This window comes from Rhinopithecus bieti, unplaced genomic scaffold, assembly GCF_001698545.2.
Source record: "Rhinopithecus bieti isolate Rb0 unplaced genomic scaffold, ASM169854v2 scaffold_36553, whole genome shotgun sequence".
Taxonomy (NCBI): domain Eukaryota; kingdom Metazoa; phylum Chordata; class Mammalia; order Primates; family Cercopithecidae; genus Rhinopithecus; species Rhinopithecus bieti.
In genome coordinates, this window is record NW_016815774.1 from 718,108 (window position 1) to 742,473 (window position 24,366).

The 24,366-nt window shown below is 41.5% G+C and overlaps 1 protein-coding gene and 1 pseudogene across 1 annotated transcript in view; one reads left to right on the forward strand and one right to left on the reverse strand.

Moving 5' to 3' along the window:
- The window catches only part of ILRUN (inflammation and lipid regulator with UBA-like and NBR1-like domains), an 86,088-nt gene that overhangs the window by 35,167 nt on the left and 26,555 nt on the right, over nt 1–24,366 (forward strand). The gene's annotated exons all lie outside the window — the stretch shown is intronic.
- On the reverse strand, nt 18,868–19,605 carry LOC108516260 (60S ribosomal protein L7 pseudogene; annotated as a pseudogene).

Sequence of the window (24,366 nt, forward strand, 5' to 3'; positions counted from 1 at the left end):
AAAAAAAAAAAAAAAACATTTCTAAGAGTTTCTTTTGTTTCTTTTGTTTCTTTCTTTCCTTCTTTCCTTCTTTTTCTTTCTTTCTTTCTTTCCTTCCTTCCTTCCTTCCTTCCTTCCTTCTTCTCTTCTCTTCTCTTTTCTTTTCTCTTTTCTTTTCTCTTTTCTTTTCTTTTCTCTTCTCTTCTCTTCTCTTTTCTTTTCTTTTCTTTTTCTTTTTTTTCTTTTTTTCTTTTCTTTTCTTTTCTTTTCTTTTCTTTTCTTTTCGACAGAGTCTCGCTCTGGTTGCCCAGGCTGGAGGAGTGCAGTGGCACGATCTTGGCTCACTGTAGCCTTGACCTCCCAGGCTCAGGTGATTCTCCCACCTCAACCTCTCAAGTAGCTGGGATTACAGGTGCGCGCTGTTACACCCAGCTAATTTGTATTTTGAGTAGAGACAGGGTTTTGCTATGTTGCCCAGGGTGGTCTCAAACTCCTAGACTCATGCGATCCACCTGCCTCGGCCTCCCAGAGTGCTGGGATTACAGACGTGAGCCACCGTGCCGGCCAGATTTCTAAGAGTTTTGCTTGTAGTTTGTTTTGACATGATCTTGAAAGCAATGTAATTCTAAAGTGGTTTGGTTTTGGCTCAGTAGATTTCACAGTCATTTTTACTTTTTATTTTCATAGTTTATCTTATATGTTTAGAAATCAGAAGTGATTATGAAAGTAAATTTTATTTCTGACCTGAGCCTTATTTGAGGACTTAAAAAATGTTTAATAATACATTTTATTTAGCTGACTATAGCCAAAATAGTTTTTCAACATGTGACTGTAGCTACATCCCAAGTACTCAATAGCCACATGTGGCCAGTGGCCTGCTTTTTTGGACAGTGCAGCTCTGTGGATGCTGGCTGATATGTTGTACCATTTTTTTTCTGTAAGAAATTGTATAGAATTGGTGTTATTCTTCTAAAGAATTTCCAGCAAAACCATTTGAACCTGGAGGTGTTTAGGTTTTCAATTACTAGTTAAATTTATTTTCATAGTTATAGGTCTATTCGGGTAATCTATTTCATCCTGAGTGACGTTGGGAAATTTCAAGGAAGTTGAATTTATGTTCATAGAGTTGTTTGTAGTATCATCTTATCCTTTTAACATCTGTTTGATGATAATCCCTTTTTTTATTCTTGATAGTTTGTGTGTCTTCTCTTTTTCTATCTTTTGATAGATTTCCCAATTTTCTTGGTCTTTGCAAAGAATCAGCTTCTGGTTTCATTGGTTTTTCTCTATTCTGTGTTCAATTTTATGGATTTCTGCTCTTTATTAATTCCTTCCTTCTTGATTTATTTTGTCGTTTCTTAAGGTAGAAACAGATTATTGCTTTGAGACCTTTCTTCATTTATAAATGTTTAGTACTATAAATTTTCCTCTAAGTGTTGCTTTTAGTTGAATCCCACAACTTCTGAAATGTATTTTTTTTTAAATTTTAGACACTGCGGTGAATGCAGAAATGTTTTATTTTCATTCAGCTGAAAATATCTTCTAATTTATCTTGAGACTTCCTGTTTGACTTACAGATTATGCAGAAGTGTGTTGTTTAGTTTTCAAACGTTTAGACATTTTTATCTTGCTTAATGTTAGTTTCTTTTTTAAAATATATTTTAATTTTATTTTACTTTGTAGAGATGGAGTCTTGCTAACTTGTCCAGGCTGGTCTCATTCCTGGGCTCAAGCAATCCTTTTGCCTCTGCCTCCCAAAGTGTTAGGATTACAGGCATGTGCTCCCAGCTTTGTTAATAGTTTCTAGTTTAATTCCATTGTGGTCAGAGAATATCCTTTGTATGATTTCTTTCCCTCCCTCCCCGCCTCGTCTCTGCCTCCCCTCCCTTCCCCTCTCCTATTCTCTTCTTTTTTCTTTTTCCTTTCCTTTCCATTCTTTTCCCTTTCCTTTCCCTTTCCCTTTCTGACAGGGTCTCACTCTGCCCAGCTTCCAAGTAGCTGGGACTACAGGCGCGCACCACCATGCCTGTCTTGTTTTTTACTTTTTATTTTTTGTAGAGATAGGGTCTTATTTTGTTGTCCCAGTTGGTCTCAAACTACTGGCTTCAAGGAGTCCTCCCACCTTGGCCTCCCAAAGTGCTGGCGTTACAGACTTGAGCTACCACACTGGCTGATTTGATTTTTTGTTTCATTTATTAAGGTATTTGTGACTCAGGAGATGTTCTCTCTCTTGGTAAATATTCCATGTGTACTTCAAAAGCATGTGTATTTTGCTTTGTTGAGATGAGTGTTCTATACATGTCAGTTCAATCCAGTTGGTTGATTTTGTTGTTCAATTCCTTTATATCTGTTGATTTTTGTTGTTGTTTACTAGTTCTATCTGTTACTGAGAATGGAGTGTTGAAAGGTCCAACTACAATTGTGGATTTGTGTTGTTACTTTTTTTCTCCTTTCAGTTATCAGTTTTTAATTCATGTATTTTGAAGCTCTGTTGTTAGGTACATAACATATTAGGATTATCTTTTAGGTGAATTACCCATTTATTAATGTATAATATCCCTTTTCTTCCCTGATAATTTTCTTTGCTCTGAAGACTTTTGATAATAGTATAGCCACTTTAACTTTCTTTTGACTAGTGTTTACAAGGTCTTTATCTTTTAACTTTCAACCTACATTTATCATTTTATTTGGAGTTTCTTATAGATAGTATGTAGTTGGATCTATTTTTTCCTCCAATCTAACAATCTCTATTTTCTAATTGGTGTGTTTAGACCATTCACATTTAATATAATTATTGAAATGTTGAAATTATTGAATTTAGTTGTATCACTTTATGTTTTGTCCTCTTAGTTGAAGACTTAGTCACATTGCTAAACTTATTAGTTACTTGTGATTAAATTGTTTTAAAAATGTATTTGCTCCAGCCGGGCGCAGTGGCTCACGCCTGTAATCCCAACTCTTTGAGAGGCTGAAGAGGGCAGATCACTAGGTCGGGAGATCGAGACCATCCTGGCTAACACAGTGAAACCCTGTCTCTACTAAAAATATACAAAAAAAAAAAAAAAAATTAGCCAGGTGTGGTAGTGGGCGCCCATAGTCCCAGCTACTCGGGAGGCTGAGGCAGAAGAATGGCGTGAACCCAGGAGGTGGAGCTTGCAGCAGTGAGCCGAGATTGCACCACTGCGCTCCAGCCTGGGCGACAGAGCAAGACTCCATGTCAAAAAAAAAAAAAATGTATTTGCTCTGATAAAAAGAAATACATGATTTATTATAGAAAATAAAGTCTAAAGAGAAAAGGAAACATTTGTTCTGCCATCCAAATATAAACGCTTTTAGTTTAGTTTAGTCTAGTCTAGTCTAGTTTAGTTTAATTTAGTTTGAGATGGAGTCTTGCTCTGTCGCCCAGAGTGGAGTGCAGTGGCGCGATCTTGGCTCACTGCAACCTCCGCCTCCCTGGTTCACGCTATTCTCCTGCCTCAGCCTCCGTAGTAGCTGGTACTATAGGCATGCGCCACCACGCTTGACTAATTTTTGTGTTTTGAGTAGAGACGAGGTTTCACCATGATGGCCAGGCTGGTCTCGAACTCCTGACCTCAAGTGATCTACCCGCCTCAGCCTCCCAAAGTGCTGGGATTATAGGCGTGAGCCACCACGCCCGACCTAAACACTATTAATGTATGCATTTCCACATAGTTTTTTAAAATCCATGTATTAAAAGCAAAAAACTTCTTTGTTGTTTAAATATGGTATTGTGCTATATATCCTTATGTAACCTACTTTTTTCTGCCATTCACTAATGTTTTAGAACTTCTTCCCCTTAACATTAAATACTTTCAAAAACACAGTTTTTAGTAATTCCATACCATTCCACTAGATTACTATTAACTATAAACTATTATGGATTTCTTTTAATTGAGGTAAAATCCACATAATAATAAATCATTTTAAAGCATGCGGTTTAGTGTTACTTAGTACATTTATGGTGTTGTGTAACCATTATCTCTATTTGATTCCAATGTATTTTATCACCCCCAAAGGAAACCTCATACCTGTTAAGCGGTCGTTCCCCTTTCCTCCCTTCCTGCAGCCCCTGACAGCCACTAATGTTCTTTCTGTTTCTCTGAGTAGATACTTCTTTTTGCTGGGATAGGGCAAGATATATAAATAGTAGGCAAATAATAAAATGTATTAGGCCATGCATGGTGGCTCACTCCTGTAATCCCGGCAATTTGGGAGACCGAGGTGGGTAGATCACTTGAGGTCAGGTGTTTGAGACCAGCCTGGCCAACTTGGTGAAACGCTGTCTGTATCAAAAAATACAAAAATTAGCTGGGCGTGATGCTACATGCCTGTAATTCCTGCTACTCGAAAGGCTGAGGCAGGAGAATGCTTGAACCCAGGAGGTGGAGGTTGTGGTGAGCCAAGATCGCGCCACTGCTCTCCAGCCTGGGTGACAGAGTGAGTCCCTGTCTCAAAAAAAAAGATGGGGGGTTGGGGGACTGAGAAACACTGGTGAAGTTCATAGTCCAGGAGTGTAAGTTCACCAAAAGACTGAAACCTAATCACACCTTACCATTATGTTACTACTGGCTTCTTTACTACGGTTTCTTTTAGCCAGTACATCCTGTCTACCTTTCAGCAGGGCATACTAAAAAGCAAGAAACACAGTTTGGAGAAATTGAATAGCATCACAATCAGTTTTGGCAGGCGTGTTGGAATTATTAGGCTAGGAATTTTTTAAAAAATCTGTAAATAGTATGCTAAGTTCTTCAATGGAAAAAGTAGATAACATGCAAGAACAGATGGATAATGTAAGCAGGGAGATGGAAATTCTAAGAAAGAATCAAAATGCCAGAGATAAACATTAACAGAAATGAAAAATGACTTTGATGAGCTTGTTAGTGACTGGACACAACTGAGAAAATCTCTGAGCTTGTGGATATGTCAATAGAAATTCCAAAACTGAAGAAGAGAGAAAAGGCTGAATAAAAATAGAACAAGCCAGGTACAGTGATGTGTGCCTGTAGTCCCAGTTATTTGGGAGGCTGAGGCAGGAACATTCCTTGAGCCCAGGAGTTCAAGTCCAGCCTGGGCAACATAGTGAGACCTCATTGCTTATAAAAACAAACCCAGGGCCAGGAGCTGTGGCTACGCCTGTAATCCCAGCACTTTGGGAGGCCGAGGCAGGCAGATCACAAGGTCAAGAGATCGAGACCATCCTGGCCAACATAGTGCAACTCCATCTCTACTAAAAATACAAAAATTAGCTGGGCATGGTGGTACACGCCTGTAGTTCCAGCTACTCGGGAGGCTGAGGCAGGAGAATCGCTTGAACCCAAGAGGCGGAGGTTGCAGTGAGCCAAGATCACGCCACTGCACTCCAGACTGGCGACAGAGTGAGACTCCATTTAAAAAACAAAACAAAACAAAAACCAGAATACAGTAACCTTCCCACCACCCTATCTACAGTTTCACTTTCCATGATTTCAGTTACCCATAGTCAACCACAGTCTGAAAATATCAGATGGAAAATTCCAGAAATAAACAATTCTTAAGTTTCAAATTGCATTCCATTCTCAGGAGCATTCCATCTTGCCCAGGATATGAATCATCCCTTTGTCTAGCATATCCACGTGTATGCACTATTCACTTGTTAGTCACTTAGTAGCCATCTTGGTTATCAGATCAACTGTTGGGATATTGCAGTGCTTGAGTCGAAGTAACTCCTGTTTTACTTAATAATGGCCCCCAAATGCAAGAGCAGTGATACTAGCATATTGTTGAAATTGTTCTATTTTATTATCAGTTATTGTTAATCTCTTACTGTGCCTAATTATAAGTCAAAATTTATCATAGGTATGTAGGTATAGGGAAAAACATCATATATATAAGATTTAGTACTTTCCATACTTTCAGTCATCCACTGGGAGTCTGGGAACTTATTTTCCATGGATGAGGGAGGACTGCTGTATCCACGAACTATGGGACAACTACAAAAGGCTTAACGTAACGCATAATGGGAATAACAGAAGGATAGTAGAGAAAGGAACAGAAACACTATTTGAAGCAATATGGCTGAAAATTTCTCCAAATTAATGTCAGACATCAAATCACAGATCCAGGAAGCTCAGAGAACACCAAGCAGGATAATGCCCAGAAAATGACGTGCCCAGAAAATGACATCTGGCATATCATATTCGGAAACTGCAGAAAATCAAAGATAAAGAAAAATCTTGAAAGAAGCCAAAGGGGAAAAATACCTTACCTATGGAGGAGTAACAGTAAGAATTATATATGATTTCTCCTCAGAAATGCAATCAAGAAGAGAGTGGAATGAAATATTTTAAATATTGAAGCTAGGCACAGTGACTTACGCCTATAATCCCAGCACTTTGGGAGTCTGAGGCAGAAGGATAACTTGAGCCCAGGAGTTCAAGACCAGCATGGCCAACATAGGATAATTAAGAAATATTACGAGCAACTCTGTGCCCACAAACTTGATAACCTAGATGTAATGGAATAATTCCTTGAAATACACAATTTGCCAAAGCTTGCTCAAGAAAACATAGACAACTTGAATAGGCTTTTTTGTCTGTTAAAGAAGCTGGATCAGTAATTAAACTTCTGCAACAGAAAGCACCGGGGCCAAATGAGTTTTCTGGTGAATTCTACCAAACATTTAATGAGGAATTACACTAATTCTCTTTTTATGTATTTTTTGAAACAGAGTCTTGCTCTGTCACCCAGGCTGGTATGCAGTGATCTCAGGTCACTGCAACCTCCGTCTCCCAGGCACAAATGATCCTCTCACCTTAGCCTCCCAAGTAGCTGGGACTACAGGCCTGTGTCGCCACACCTGGCTAGTTTTCTTTTGGTAGAGATGGTATTCCGCCATGTTGTCCAGGCTGGTCTTGAACTCCTGGGTCAAGCAATCTTCCTGGGATTACAGGTGTGAGCCACCACACCCAGCCTATACTAATTCTCTGCAATTTCCTTCAGAAGATAGAAGCAAATGGAATACTTCCTAACTCCTTCTGTGAGACCAACATTACCCTAATAACCAAACCAGACAAAAATTACAGGAAATTTCTCATGAACCTAGATGCACATATCCTCAATAAAATATTAGCAGATTGAATTTCAAAATGTGTAAAAAGGCCAGGCACAGTGGCTCACGCCTGTAATCTCAACACTTTAGGGGGCTGAGGCGGGCAGATCACCTGAGATCAGGAGTTCAAGACCAGCCTGGCCAACATGGTGAAACCTCGTCTCTAGTAAAAATTCAAAAGTTAGCTGAGCATAGTGCTGTGCGCCTGTAGTCCCAGCTACTCGGGAGGCTGAGGTAGGAGAATTGTTTGAACCCGGCAGGTAGAGGTTGCAGTGAGTTGAGATTGTGTCACAGCACTCCAACCTGAGTGACAGAAACAATATTTGGAGTGAGATTCCATCTCAAAAAAAAAAAAGCGTAAAAAGAATTACATGCAGACCTGGGCGAGGTGGCTCACACCTGTAATCCCAGCACTTCGGGAGACTGAGGCTGGTGGGTCACTTGAGGTCAGGAGTTCAAGACCAGCCTGGCTGACATGGCAAAACCCTGTCTCTACTAAAAATACAAAAATTAGCTGGGTGTGGTGGTGCATGTCTGTAATCCTAGCTACTCAGTAGGCTGAGGCAGGAGAATAGCTTGAATCAGGGAGGTGGAGGTTGCGGTGAGCCGAGATCGCGCCATTGCACTCCATCCTGAGCAACAAGAGCAAAACTCCGTCTCAAAAAAAAACAAAAAAAAAAAAACAGTTAAACAGTGGGCCAAAGACCTGAACAGACATCTCACCAAAGATGCACAGATGGCATGGCATATAAAAACTTATGAGAAGATATTCACCATTATATGTTTTCAGGACAATACAAGTTAAAACAACTATGAGATATCACTATACACCTATTAAGATGGCCATAATCCCAAACGCCAACAATACCAAATGCTGGCAGGAATATGAAGCAACAGGAATTCTCATTCACTGCTGGTGGGAATGCAAAATGGTACAGCCACATTCTCTTACCCTCCCGTCAGCAGCTGTGCTCTTTGGTATTTACCCAGAGATGTTGAAAACTTATATTCACACAAAAACCTGCACACAGATGTTTATAGCAGCTTTATATATAATTGCCAAAACTTGGATGCAATGAAGAAGACCTTTAGTTGGTGAGTGGACACATAAACTGTGGTACACCTGGACAATGGAGTATTACTCAGCACTGAAAAGAAATGAGCCATTAAGGCACATGGAAGAACCTTAAATGCATATTACCAAGTGAAAGAAGCTGATCTGAAAAGGCTACATACTGTTGGATTCCAACTCTATGACATTTTGGAAAAGATAAAACTGCGGAGACAGTAAAAGGATCAGTGGTTGTCAGAACTGGGGGCAGGGAGACATGAATAGGCAGAATACAGATTTTTAGGGCAGTGAAAAGTATTCTGAATACCACTTTTTTTTTTTTTTTTTTGAGATGGAGTCTTGCTCTGTCGCCCAGTCTGGAGTGCAGTGGCATGATCTTGGCTCACTGCAACCTCCGCCTCCCGAGTTCAAGCAGTTCCCCTTTCTCAGTCTCCTGACTAGCTGGGATTATAAGTGTGCGCCACCACACGGCTTATTTTTATATTTTCAGTAGAGATGCGGTTTCACCATTTTGGTAAGGATGGTCTGGAACTCCTGACCTTGTGATCTTCCCACCTCAGCCTCCTAAAGTGCTAGGATTACAGGCGTGAGCCACCACACCCCACCTGATATATTAATATAATGGGGGATACATGTCATTGTACATTTGTCCAGACCCATAGAATGTACAACACAGAGTGAGCCCTAACATAAACTATTGATTTTGGTGATAATGGCATGTCAGTGTTGGCTCATTGATTGTAACAAATAGTACCACTGGTGCATTGTGTTGATAGGCAGGTTGTGCATATGTGGGGGAAATATCTGTACCTTCCTTTTGGTTTTGCTGTGAACCTAAAACTGCTGTAAAAAAAATAAAACACGATCGGGCAAGGTGACTCATGCCTGTAATTCCAGCACTTTGAGAGCCTGAGGCAGGAGGATCGCTTGAGGCCCAGGAGTTTGAGACCATCCTGGGCAATATATTGAAAGACCCCCATCTCTACAAAAAAATTTAAAAATTAGCTGAGCATGGTGACATGCACCTGTAGTCCTAGCTACTTTGCTGGCAAAGGTGGGAAGATGGATTGAGTTCAGGAGGTCAAGACTATCAAGACTACAGTGAGCTGTGATAGCACCATTGCACTCCAGCCTGAGCAACAAACAGAGACTCTGTCTTGGAAAAGAGAAAAATAAAGAATCTGTTAAAAAATGCCTCTCAGCCGGGTGCAGTGGCTTACACCTGTAATCCCAGCACTTCGGGAGGCCAAGGTGGGCGGATCTCGGGGTCAGGAGATCGAGACCATCCTGGCTAACACGATGAAACTCCGTCTCTACTAAAAATACAAAAACTTAGCTGGGCGTGGTGGTGGGCGCCTGTAGTCCCAGCTACTCGGGGGGCTGAGGCAGGAGAATGGCGTGAACCTGGGAGGCGGAGGTTGCAGTGAGCCAAGATTGTGCCACTGCACTCCAGCCTGGGCGACAGAGATTCCGTCTCCAAAAAAAAAAAAAGCCTCTCAGTAAGAAAAAATAATGAACAGAAGAAATAATAACCTTTGAAGTAGGATAGACTGGAAGGACTTTCCCAAATATGGGAAACTTTACCAGATTTAGTCTTTTAACTAAATTAGATTCATGTTTGGTGATTGGGAGAAGATACTTCATTTCTAAACTGAAAGAAGGTGGGCAAAAGCACAAACTCTGGTTAAGCATGACTAGTACACTTTTGGCATTGTGTGGGAAAGAATGGGAGATAGATTGGAGATCATAATACTCTTTGATGAAGATTAGCACCCACTGGTCATCTGTAAGAGAGTCGAGTAGCTAACCATCACGGATCAAGGTGTACAACCTGAGCATGTCTGACCAAGAGAACATGTGTATACTCTGCACATCAGATGTGGGTGAGTGGTTTGACTGCCTTTTGTAGGACTGAGATGTCCAGATGGCCATGAGGGAGTTCTAAGTAACCCCATGAGAGATGTTGATAGAGATGTTAATTCAGCACCTACTCAGTCTGGTGCTGAATTAATGTCCCCCAAAGCTCTGTGCTCACATTTGAACCAGGAAAATACCTTGGCCCATGAAGGGCGTGTGGTGGAGATGAGAAGGAAGGGATGCTTGGTAAAGTTGGATAAGACCAAAGAAATGAAGAAGATAGTGGGAAGAAATAGGAAAAAAACGGGGGGAAGGGAGGAGGAGGGAAAAAGAAGAAACATTTAGGAAGTTCTGCTTTGTTGCTATATTCAACTCCGACTTCTGTCAGTGAATTTGATGACTAAAGAGCTAGTGTAGGCTGGGCGCGGTGGCTCAAGCCTGTAATCCCAGCACTTTGGGAGGCCGAGACGGGCGGATCACGAGGTCAGGAGATCGAGACCATCCTGGCTAATACAGTGAAACCCTGTCTCTACTAAAAGTACAAAAAACTAGCCGGGCGAGGTGGCGGGCGCCTGTAGTCCCAGCTACTCGGGAGGCTGAGGCAGGAGAATGGCGTAAACCCAGGAGGCGGAGCTTGCAGTGAGCTGAGATCCGGCCACTGCACTCCAGCCTGGGCGGCAGAGCAAGACTACGTCTAAAAAAAAAAAGAGCTAGTGTAGTTCTCCTTGGAGAGAATGTTGAGGGGGAGAGGTTACTGTTTTATTTGTTCTGCTGGTTCTTGCAGTGGTCCAGCTAGGTTTGTGATATTGATGGGGAGCAGTTTCCTTGAAGCCAGAAACAAAGACCATCCTCTTTCAGGACGAGAGGGAAGAGAGATCAGAGTTAACACAATGTATTATCTAAGATCTCTAGGAAGCAAAAGCTTTCACTAAGAGTAACTAGTTACCATCAGTAATGATGTCTTATACTTTTTGTTCATAATTGTATCCAAGATAGGGTTTGAGTTTCTTTTAAAAGACCAATGAGGCTTATATCTTACTTTGTTTTTAGTTGTTCAAAACTAACAAATTAGCTCTGTAGAAGTTAAACCTCACCTTGGAAGATGTACCAGAGGAATGGGTGGTGGTTGTTTTTAAATGTTGGAATTTAAAGTTGAATTAGGTGGCCGGGCGTGGTGGCTCACACCTGTAATCCCAGCACTTGGGCCTAGGCAGGTGGATCACCTGAGGTCAGGAGTTCGAGATCAGCCTGGTAAACATGGTGAAATCCCATCTTTACTAAAAGAAAAAAAAAACCAAAAAAAAAACAAAATTAGCCAGGTGTGGTGGCGCATGCCTGCAATCCCAGCTACTTGGGAGGCTAAGGCAGGAGAATAGCTTGAATCTGGGAGGTGGAGGTTGTCGTGAGCCGAGATCATGCCATTGCTCTCCAGCCTGGGCAATAAGAGTGAAACTGCATCCAAAAAAAGTGTGAATTAGGTAATTAGTTGGTAGTCTAGAATTTGACTTTCTGGTTATTTAATTAATAAATACTTGGAAGTATTTCTTGAGTATCTTATTCTACATTTTACCCTTTGATGAAAATCTCACGGGTATCAAGATGCACCAAGTATGTCCCAATTATACTGGTTGGTAAATTCACCAGAACTGGTGAAGAAGGCTGGGCACGGTGGCTCATACCTGTAATCCCAGCACTTTGGGAGGCCAAGGTGGGCTGATCACTTGAGGTCAGGAGTTCAAGACCAACCTGACCAACATGGTGAAACCCCATCTCTACCAAAAATACAAAAATTAGCTGGGCGTGGTGACAGACACCTGTACTCCCAGCTACTTGGGAGGCTGAGGCATGAGAATCGCTTGAACCGAGGAGGCAGAGGTTGCAGTGAGCCGAGATCGTGACACTGCACTCCAGCCTGGGCAACAGAGTGACACTCAAAAAAGCAAAAACAAAAAGAAGTGTTGGAGGAGTAAGAGTACCAGCCATTTATATTCCTGTTTGCATACAAAATGGACAATATTTAAATGTTAAGCCTTTTTATCCAATGTTATATTTAAGTGCTTCTCAACATTAATGCCAAAATGATTTTATGCCAGCTGTGTAGATTTGCCTCTTAATGTACTGTAGCTATCATTTTGATTTCCTGCATATCCTTAAACACAATTGTACTTTGAAATTTAAATTAGTAATTAAAGTTCTTAAGTGTAGTTTCATGCTATATTATGTTTTTTTGTGGTAGTGCTATTACCCACTCAGATTATGCTTTTTTCATAGACTATAGAAGTTTAAATTATTAGGATAATATTTCCATCTTTTCTGCCAGGAAGTATTTTCTCCATGAGTATTAATTATTTTCTGATTAGTGGAACTCTCAAAACTGACCAGGGGTGGTGTGGGAGTGTTGCAAGGTGTCATCAGTAAGCACTAGACCAGGAGTAAAGAAGATCTGACTTCTAATTCTAATTCTGCCGCATAATAAATTACTGATTGGCCTTCAACAAATAACAGAATCACTAGGCCTCTGATGTTTTTGTTTTTGTTTTCATTAATTGTGGTAAAATAACACGTACGGTTTATTGTAACCATTTCTAAGTGTACAGTTCACTGGCAATAAGTATATTCACAAGCATCACCACTATTCACCTCTAGAACTTCATCTGCAATACTGAAACTGTGTACCCATTAATAATTCTCCATTTCCCTTCACCCCAGCCATTGGAAACCGCCATTCTACTGTCTCTGATTTTGACTACCTTACATACCTCACATAAGTGGAATTATATAGTATCTGTCCATTTGGGACTAGTTTATTTCACTTAACATTATCAAGGTTCATCCATATTATAGCATGTATCAGAATTTCCTTCCTTTTAAAGGCTGAATAATATTTTGGTGTATGTATATACTACATTTTGTTCATTGATCTTTTTTTTTTTTTTTGAGACGGAGTCTCACTCTGTTGCCCAGGCTGGAGTGCAGTGGCCGGATCTCAGCTCACTGCAAGCTCCGCCTTCCGGGTTGACACCATTCTCCTGCCTCAGTCTCCTGAGTAGCTGGGACTACAGGCACCTGCCATCTCGCCCAGCTAGCTTTTTGTATTTTTTAGTAGAGACGGGATTTCACCGTATTAGCCAGGATGGTCTCGATCTCCTGACCTGGTGATCCGCCCGTCTCGGCCTCCCAAAGTGCTGGGATTACAGGCTTGAGCCACCGCGCCCAGCCTGTTCATTGATCTTTTACTGGACATTTGGGTTACTTCCACCTTTTGGCTATTGTGAATAATGCTACTGTGAATGAACATGGGTGTACAAATATCTCTTTGAGACTCTGTTTTCAGATCGTTAGGTTATATACCTAGAAGTAGAGTTGCTGGATCATTTGTCAATTCTATGTTCAATTTTTTTGTGGAATCGTATTGTTTTCCATAGCAGCTGCACCATTTACATTCCCCACAGCACACAAGGTTTCTAATTTCTCCACGTCCTCACCAACATTTGGCATTTTCTGATGTCTCTAGGAAGCAAAAGCTTTCACCAAGGGCAACTAAGCATTTTTTTTTTTTAGTAGTAGCCATCATAATAGGTGTGAGGTGGTATCTCACTGTGATTTGATTTGCATTTCCCCAGAGATTAGTAATGTTAAGTATCTTTTTAAGTGCTAATTGGCCATTTGTATTTTTATAGAAATGTGTATGCAAGTTCTTTGCCCATTTTGAAATCTGGTTGTGTTTTCTGTTGTTGAGTTGTAGGAGTTCTTTATATATTTGAGATACTAACCCCTTATGACATATATGATCTGTACATATTTTCTCTCATTCCATGGGTAGCCTTTTCACTCTGTTGATTGTGTCATTTGATGCAGTTTTTGATTCTGATGTCCAATTTATTAGCTTTTGGTGTCATATTCAAGAGACCATTGCCAAATCCAATGTGATGAAGCTTTTCCCCTATGCTTTTTTCTAGGAGTTTTATAATTTTAGCTCATATGTTTAGGTCTTTGATCCATTTTGAGTTAATTTTTGTATATGGTGTAAGGTAAGGGTCCAGCTTCATTCTTTTGCATGTGGATATGCAGTTTTCTCAGCATCGTTTTTTGAAAAGACTGTCCTTTCACTGTTGAGTTGTTTTGGCACCCTTGTTGAAATTATTTGACCATATACACAAGGTTTGTTTCTGGGCACTTTCTTCTATTCCATTGGTCTATATGTCTGTCTTTCTGCCAATACCACACTAGTTTGTTTGTTTGTTTTTGAAATGGAGTCTTGCTCTGTCGCCAGGCTGGAGTGCAGTGGCGCAATCTTGGCTCACTGCAACCTCTGCCCCCCTGGGTTCAAGCGATTCTCCTGCCTCAGCCTCCTGAGTACCTGGGACCACAGGGGTACACCACAATGCCTGGCTAATTTTTTGTATTTTTAGTAGAGACGGGGGTTTCACCATGTTTGGCCAGGCTGGTCTCAAACTCCTGACCTCAAGTGATCTGCCCGCCTCGGCCTCCCAAAGTGCTGGGATTACAGGCATGATCCACTGTGCCGGGCCACTTTGTGATAAGTTTTGACATCAGGAATAAGTTAGTCTTCTTTTTCAGAATTATTTTGACCGTTCAAAAATTTTTAGCTCTTAGTGATGCTAAGATTAAAGGATTCAGGTGGTAACAGGCTGATCCCTCCATTGCAGAGGTCTTACCCATCAATCAATATTTTGCATAGTGGTTTCATCAATTTGTGATGATTGCCTAAATCATTTCATTAGAAGTTACAAAGTAGTGATTCCTTCTACTTTTATTAGCTGGAATTCTTTTGAAGTGGAGGAATCCTTTTCTTCATCAACAGTGACTTATCTTGAAATTTAATTTCTACCAAAAAGACTGGTTAAATTCTTAATTCTTTACCTTTAGTTTTCAATTGTTAGAGTAAGAACATGATGCTCTCGTTGCTTTCAATGAAATTAATGAAGAAGAAGAATTAAAGGTTTGATTTGATTTCCCCCTTTTTGTAGGTGTCGTTATAAACTCTTAGATTCTATATATGAAACTTGTTTTAGTTCATTGCAGATAGTGGCTAAGGAATATGTATTTTTAACACATAAACCACATGATCTTGATGGAGGTGGTTGGTCTGCAGAGCCGACTCCTGTAAAGTAGTGTTATGGATTTTAAAACAGTTACTGTTTTGTTGTGTATGTCTTCCCTACCAAAGATGATGTCCATTAAGAAGTTAATGTCCAGTCTTATCAAAGGCAGATGTTATCAACATAATTTATCATTATTTTAAAATGTATTATTGTATTTGAGACAGGGTCTCACTTTGTCATCCAGGCTGGAGTGCGGTGGCACAATCGTAGCTTACTGCAGCCTCAAACTTACGGGCTCAAGCAGTCCTCCCACCTCAGCCTCCTGAGTAGTTGGGACTACAGGCATGTGCCATGATGCCCAGCTAATTTTTAAATTTTTTTTATAGAGACGGGGTGTAGCTGTGTTGCTATACTTGTGGGCTTAAGTGATCCTTCCTCCTTAGCCTCCTGAGAGGCTGGAGACAACAGGCATGAACCACTGTGCTCTACAATAATTTATATTTAAATTAGCAATATTAAATGTTAACATAGTAAGGAGGTCTCTTCTGCCTTCAATTTACTGTCATTGTTGTAGTTCTCCAGGTTAAATTAGACACACCTGATCCTCAGACGTTATCCTTAACAGTGACTCTAACTTCCAACAGGGCAACACAGTAAACAGTTCTTTAATGCTACTTATGGTGCTAAGTACTTTCGCATTAACAATTTGCTCCTTATTGAGCACCTGCCTTGTGCCAGTCACCATCCTAGGGAATTTACTTATCTCCATTTTTACAGTGTCCCACCTTGACCTAATTTTATTTTTTGAATATGTAAAACATTTTATGATTCCTAAGTCAAAACTCATTTACATAATACATTTAGATGGATATAATATATGTCCATCCCTGCCCCCTTCAGCTAGTCCCATCCTCCTGCTATAGGGTACTCATTTTTATTCATTGGTTTTTTCTTTTAGCAAACACTATCAAATGTATATAAATTTGCCCCTTTTCTAACAGAAACTTATAACTACAGATATTGATCTTCATCTTAATTTTTTTTTTTTTTTTTTTTTTTGAAACAGAGTCTTGCTTTGTCACCCAGGCTGGAGTGCAGTGGTGCGATCTTGGCTCACTGCAACCTCTGCCTCCTAGGTTCAAACGATTCTCTTGCCTCAGCCTCCCAAGTAGCTGGGAGTACAGGCCCGCATCACCATGCTTGGCTAATTTTTGTGTTTTCAGTAGAGACGGGGTTTTACCATGTTGGCCAAGCTGATCTTGAACTCCTGACCTCAGGTGATCCACCCACCTCGGCTTCCCAAAGTATTACAGGTGTGAGCCACTGTGCCTGGCCACTTTTTTTCACTTAATATGTATATCCTAGAGAGCACTCTTAAAAAGTAATAGAGGCCAGATGTGGTGACTCATGCCTGTCTTCCCAGCACTTTGTAATGCTGAGGCAGGAGAATCACTTCAGCCCAGGAGTTGAAGACCAGCCTGGGCAACAAAAGGAGACCCCATTTCTACAAAAAGTAAAAAATTAGTCAGGCAGGGTGGCAAGTGGCCTATATGTAGTCCCAGCTACTCAAGAGGTTGAGGTGGAAGGATCACTTGAGCCTGGGAGGTCAAGGCTGCAGTGAGCCATGATTATGCCACTACACTCCATCCAGCCTGAGTGACACAGTGAGACTCTGTCTCAAAAAAAAGTTAATGGAAATCCTCATTTCTTCTGTGATATAGAAGAAATGAAAGTCCTTCTCTGTATATATTCTGTGTACCTACTGATGGACATTTGAGTTGTTTTAAATTTCTTGCTGTTAACGAATAATGCAGTATTCTTAATTTTCCTCTAATAGCTTCTTCCTCATCTCTCTGCCCTCATAGCAAAAATTCTTTGCAAATGTACCAGTAATAATTGTCTCCACCTCCTGATCTCTTACTCTCACAAATTCTGTGTAGCTCTCTATCCCCATTACTCCACTGAAACTGACTGCTCTTTTCAAGCTCTCCAGTGACCTTTGTGTTGCTACATCCAACGGTTTGTCCTTAGTGATCTACTGACTTGACTTACTAACAGCACTGGACCCAGCTGGTGACTCTGTCCTCTTGAAACACTTGTGGCTAGGCTTCTAGAACACCATAGACTCCTGGTTTTCCTTTATTGTCAGGGTCGTTCCTTCTCTATCTTTTCTGATGCCCTTATTATTGAATGAATACATTTCTTCTCCTTCCTTATGGTATCAGCTGGTGGCTGAGCTGGGTGGGCCCATTTCAGGGGAGGGCAGTCATGCAGGAGGGAAGACTGTAAGGAAAGGGGGGATGGGGTCTCTGCATCTATGAGCTGGGAGGAGGAGGAGGAGAGGAAGGCATCTGGGTTCAGAGATCACCAGGAGCAAGCCTGTAGTCTTGACAAAATCGGATTATTGAAATGATGCAGTGAGTGAAGGCACTTCGGAGGAACTGTGGAATGCCGTCAAACAGGAAGGAGGAGGGAAGCATCTTTTGTAGGGCTTGGGTTCTAGCTAAAGGATTCTGAGGAAGCTTTAAGGGATGCTTGGTGGGACAGGGTCAGTTCTGGATTGGTTGCTGTTTCTGAGACAGGATTAGGTAAAACAGGAATAATTAGGATTTAGGTGTTGACATGAAGCAAGGGCAGTTTAGCAACTGGGGATCCTCAGCAGTAGATGGCTATAGCAAACCAGGTCTGGAAGCATTATTGCTACTAAGGCAGTAGCCACACAAAGAGAGGGTCATTAGGACATTTTACTGCTGCTGCATGACCTTGGGAGAAATAATATTCCCTCTTAACTTTGTACTTGTCTTTATCTGTGTCTGTCCTCCCAGTCCAATTATGGGAGAGTTGCTTTTCCTTTTCATTCTGAACAGATTTTCATTTTTCAGCCCCAGCCAGGTTTTTACTCTTAATTTCATGGCACTGATTTCTTGGATTTGGGAAGCAGGGATCCTTGTTTCCTAAGATTTGAGGGAAATAAATAAGTGATTAAATGATTGCTGTACACTTCCCTCCCCGTGTTTAAAGGAAAACCTCATATTTTTGAAATAGGGCATAATATGGAAAAATTGTGAAATAGGAATAGTTTCTTTGTTGTTTCCCCTTCAGTTCTCCTTTCAGTGCCTTTCTTAGGCTTCTCTTCTCTCCTATGTGAACTTGTGCCCATTGGTTGATCGGATTTGTTGCTCTGATGATTAGATTTAAGGTAGCTTAATAGGTTTTTTGAGGGGCATTTGCATTTTAAAAGGACATTCCTGGGTATAATACTAAATACTAAGGAACAAGTTTCTAATGCACATTTGAGGCAAGAGGTGGTAGAGAGTGAGAATGGGTAGGGATGCGAAGTTTCCAGAGGTTGTCCTTCAGCAGTACTCTGCTGCTGGTGGGGTCTAAGCCTCAGAAATCAGAAGTCACTGAGAAGGTGATGAACTGGAGCCTGTCTCTACCCTTTTCCCCTTTAGGTGCTGAGGTGTAGGTGGCATGTTGATAGACGTGGTGAAAGAATCTGAGTGCCCACACATGTGTCGGGGAGCGTGGCTAATGTGCTGAGTAAGTTATGTGGCAGTGCAGACTAGAAGTTGAGACTAGAGATCAGCACCGGGACAACTGGAAGTTCCTTCTTTTCACAATGGTATCCACACACTGCTACCTTAGCAGTTCTGATAAGCAGTTCTTAGCAGAAAGATGTCAAGACCTGCTCATGATACTGACTTTTTTTTTTTTCCCCCAATTTAGAGAGCATGTACTGTTTATTAACTGGCTAGATTAGAAAAATAATCATGGTAGACGCCTTAGTTCATTCTTCTAATAAGCCTGTTGATCTGGTCTACCCTGTTTCCACCATCTCCACCTTCTACAAAATGGGTAGTTTTTTCTTCATTCCACTTCATGCAGAAGATAATTTGAAGGGCCACAGGAAGTTATTTGCTTCTTTGAAGCATTTTTCAACAGTATAGATCTCATGATCAAGTTCTCCATGCAGGTGTTGCCATATTTACCAAGAGGTCGAGCAATCAAGGTGTTGTCTGTCAGAGCAATTCACTTCTTACTGATTTTGCCATAACCATGCTTGTAGGTTAGTTCATTTACTGACTTCAGATTTGGGTACTCCTATGCAGTATATGGTTCTGCAATCCTCAGCATGTTAATTGAAGCCTGTTGAACTTCACAAAGGTTCCATTAAAGATTTGATGAAGGCAAAGAAGCTGCAACACGTTTCAGACCTTTGGGTTCACACCATTGATACCTCTGATCCTGATGATAAATGCCAATTTGGGTTCTGCAGATACATAGAAGTTGCTAGCTTTTCTTGCCATCCTCGCCATTTGAATTTCAGTTCTGTGCATCTGCCTGTATTCCTTGTGATAGTGCTCTGGTTTTTCATAGATAAGCTTCCTCCTTGCCTTTCAAAGCATCTTTTGGGCAAACTTCTTTCTCAAGCAATTGATCTTCAGCTCTGCAAAATTCCTTTGCTTTTTCTTAAGGGTTTCTGGCACAGCAGGAACCTTCTTCTCTTTGACACCCTCCATGGTTCAAGCCTGAAAAGAGCATAATACTGACTTTTGCACTGCCTACTGTTAGGACATATTTCAGTCCACTTTCAAGCCTTTCTCACTGAAGCTGGACAGTACATAGCCAGCTTTTCTATAGAGATGAAATATGGGCCTGCAGCTTATAGCTCAGCAGTGGACTGTAGCCAGACCCCTTTTGTTTCTTAATCCTCAGGGAAAATGTGAGGTTCCTGTTCTGCTTTGAAGATCGGTTGATCTTCCTAAAGGATTTGAACCCACAACCTCCAAATCTGGAAGTGGCCTCCACCATAATCTTCATGTTGACCTTCACCAGGCTTTGCCTTCTGACACCAGGGCATTCATGTCTCACAACTCCCAGGCACAAGGAGTGGTGGTTGCCCAAAGATCAGAAGCGTCCAGGAGTTTAGTCTTAGCTATACCTTTAACTACTGGGAGGTGTCCATGTGCATTAGATTTTTGAAAGTGGTACTTTCCCAAGTCCCCTGACCTTTCCCCTTGGGAAGCCCAGAACCAAGTGGAGGCCTGTTGATGAAGCAGTGTATTGTTTGGTTTAAGTGGTTTCTCTTTACAACTGCTGGTCAGAAGTAGGCTCTGGGATTAGTCAAGCAGCCTCAGCCCAACATCCACATCAAGATGATGGTGGTTCAGTTGTACGGTCATTGATGTAACCCTAGTTTGAAGACTGTTAACTGACCTGTAATGTTTTACTGGGAAAGGGAGCGTTTCCCTGCAGATAGGACTGGCTTCTGTCTTCAGCTGATAAAACAGTGTTTTTGAGGCTTCTGAAGGACTTGGGTACATGATGGTTCCCTGTTTTTGCCCTACTACAAGCTTGTTCTGCCCCTTGCTAGATATCAAAGCACTCTCTTTTGCTAGTCAGTTCTCTCCATAGAGAGTGGTCTTCATCTCTTTTGCAGTTTTAGTTTTTGTTTATGTTTGAGATGAAGTCTCGCTCTGTGTTCCAGGCTGGAGTGCAGCGGCATGATCTCGGCTCACTGCAACCTCCCCCTCCCAGGTTCATGCGATTCTCCTGCCTCAGCCTCCCCAGTAGCTGGGATTACAGGTGTGTGCCACCACGCCTGGCTAATTTTTGTATTTTTAGTAAAGACAGGGTTTCACCATGTTGGCCGTACTGGTCTCGAACTCCTGACCTCAGATGATCCACCCACCTCAACCTCCCAAAGTCCTGGGACTACAGATGTGAGCCACCATGCCTGCCCTCTATTGCAATTTTACCTGTTAATTTCTGAAATATGATTTTCTGATACTGTACCAATTTTTTTAGTGGACTTCATATTTTGTAATCATTAGGTTTACAGAGAAGTTGCAAATACATTCTTTTTTTTTTTTTTTTTTTTTTTTTTTTTTTTGAGAGCGGAGTCTTGCTCTGTCGCCCGGCCTGGCGGCCGTGGCCCGCTCTCAGCTCTGCAAGCTCGCTCGGGTTTACGCCTTCCTCCTGCTCCGCTCCGGAGTACGCCTGGGCTACAGGCGCCGCCTTTCCCCGGGCTAGTTTTTTGTATTTTTAGTAGAGACGGTGTTTCACCGTGTTAGCCAGGATGGTCTCGATCTCCTGACCTCGTGATCCACCCGTCTCGGCCTCCCAAAGTGCTGGGATTACAGGCTTGAGCCACCGCGCCCAGCCGAAAATACATTCTTATATACCCAGTTTTTCCTATTATTATCACCTTATATTATCTTAGTACACTTGTTAAAGACATCAACATTGGTATATTACTATTAATTGAACTCCAGACTTTATTTGGATTTCACCAATTTTTTCACTAATGACCTCTTTCTATTCCAGAATCCAATCTAGGCTACCATATTACACTTAGTTGTCATGTGTCCCCATCTCCTCTAGTCTGTGATAATTTCTCAGTCTTTCAGTGTTTTTCATGACCCTTGACTGTCTTAAGGAATACTGGCAAGTATCCTGTAGAATGACATGTAATCTGAGCTTGTCTGATGTTTTCCTCATGATTAGACTGATGTTACGGGTTTCAGGAAGAATACCACAGAGGTAAAGTACCTTATCAAGGATATTTGATATTCATCTAATATCATTGGTGATGCTAACCTTAATGGCTTGGTTAAGTAGTATGTTTGCCGAGTTTTTCTATTGTAGAGTTATTGTTTTTCCTTTTCCCTATTAAATTTTTTGGAAGCAAATTGTAAGGCTAGCCCACTCTCAAGGAGGGAATGGGAGATGTATGAGATGTATGGAAATAAGCTCTACCTCTTGGAAACAGGGAGTATCTACATATATTGTTTGGAATTCCTCTGTGAGGAAGTTTGTCTCTTCTCTCCCACTTATGTGTATAACACATGTATCTTTTTTTTTTGGAATGGAGTCTCGCTCTGTTGCCCAGGCTGGAGTGCAGTGGCGTGACCTCTGCGCACTGCAAGCTCTGCCTCCTGGGGTTCCCGCCATTCTCCTGCCTCCGCCTCCCAAGTAGCTGGGACTACAGGCGCCCGCCACCACGCCTGGCTAATTTTTAGTATATTTAGTAGAGATGGAGTTTCACCGTGTTAGCCAGGATGGTCTCGATCTCCTGACCTGGCGATCCACCCACCTTGGCATCCCACAGTGCTGGGATTATAGGCATGAGCCACCGCTCATCAGCCAGGATTCATGTATATTTATTTTATACTTTGGATTGTGACTTAAAACTGTGTTATTTATTATGTTGCTCAAATTGTTCCAGCTTTGGCCAGTGGGAGTTCTTTCTGGTTGGTTTTTATGTCCCTATGACATGCCCTTATCCTTTTGTTCTTTGACCACTTTCTTTCTGGTACTATAGGATGTTCCAGATTCATCTTGTATTTTCCATGCCCTAGCCGTAGAATCAGCCAAGGAGCTCTTGTGCTTTTTATTGGAGAATCCTATATAGAAACCAAAATCTGGGCACTAGGTGTGTTCATTGCTACTGGGGTGTCATAACTTCTAGTCCTTCTTGGCAAACAGAGCTAGATAATACATGTATGCACACCGACTTTTGTATATAGACATATCTACTACTGATTCTGTATTTCTTCATCTGTCGTAACCAGGAACTTATATTGACATCTCTGACTTTAATTCAGTACCACAGCATTCATTTTTATAATGCCTGCCTTTCTTGCTTATCTATAGTATCTTCAAAAGTGAGAAACCTTGTTCCCACTATCTAACATCCTTTTACTTCTTTGTTCAGCCCCAGTACACATGGACAGCAGTTTCAGAATTATATCCCATCAGAAACAAATTTACCATTTGGGAATGTTGCACTGATTTTTATAATTTTATTTTACTGAAGAAATTATGGATGTGTGTATATGCTGATTATGATGTGATTTGACCGTGATGCTAGCTTTTATATGTATGCAGACATTTTTTATCTGACCATAATCTATAATGTCTTTGTATGTCAGTATCATTAAGATTACGGATGTGGGCTCCAAGTTAAACATTTTCCTTTTATTCTCTTACATTTATTTTTAAAATTTGATTGGTTTTGGTTTTGTTGTTATTGTTGTTACTTTTTTTTTTTTTTTTTGAGACAGAGTCTCACTCTGTCATCCAGGCCAGAGTGCAGTGACATGATCTCAGCTCACTGCAACCTCCAACTCCTAGGTTCAAGTGATTCTCATGCCTCAGCATGCTGGGTAGCTGAGACTACAGGTGCACACCAGCATGTGTGGCAAATTTTTTTATTTTTAGTAGGGATGGGGTTTCACCATATTGCCCAGGCTGGTCTGGAACTCCTGACCTTAAGTGATCCACCTGCCTTGGCCTCCCAAAGTGCTGGCATTACAGGCATGAGCCATTGTGCCTGGCCTCTTTTACACTTATAGTCCAAGATTAAGAAATAGGAAAGCTGGCCGGGCGCGGTGGCTCAAGCCTGTCGTCAACGCCCGTAATCACGCTTTGGAGGCGAGACGGGCGGCTCGACGTCAGCGCAGATCGGACCATCGCTGGTACCATGGTGAAACCGTCTCATACTAACAAAACCAAAAAACTAGCGGGTGAGGGTGGCGGGCGCCTGTAGTGCCAGCTACTCGCGAGGCTGACGGGCAGGACGACTGGGCAGTGAACCCGGGGCCCCGCCGAGGCAGAGGCTTGGCAGCTGAGCGCAAGATTGCACCTGCACTCGCAGCTCTGGGCGACCCCAGAGCGAGACTCCGCACTAAAAAAAAAAAAAAACACACAACAACAGCAACGACAAAAAGCTATGTTCTCTCTTTAGTAATTTATGATGTATTTCTGCAAAAGGAAGTTTATACTATAATAATGAGGTTTTGTCATCTGTAAAAAGGACAAGTTGAATGAGATAACATTTACAGTACTTTCTAGCTCTAATGTTCTGTCTCTGGTGCTTTTTATTTTGATTATTATTTTTTGAGACAGGGTCTTACTCTGTTGCCCAGGCTGAAGTGCAGTGGTACAACCTCGACCTCCCAAGCTTAGGATATCTTCCCACCTCAGCCTCCCAAGTAGCTGGGTCTACAGGCATGTGCCACCATGCCTGGCTAATTTTTGGATTTTTTGTGGAAACAGTGTTTGACCATGTTGCCTAGGCTGGTGTTGCCATAGGCTGGTCTCAAACTCCTGAGCTCAAGCGATCTGCTCACCTTGGCTTCCCAAAGTGCTGGGATTACAGATGTGAGCTGCTGTGCCTGACCTCAGGTGCTTTAAAAGAAGATCTCCTTCAGGCCAGACATTTTAAAATCAGGGTCTCCGTTTGCTTTCTAAGTCCTCATTGTGTTCTCATGGCACAT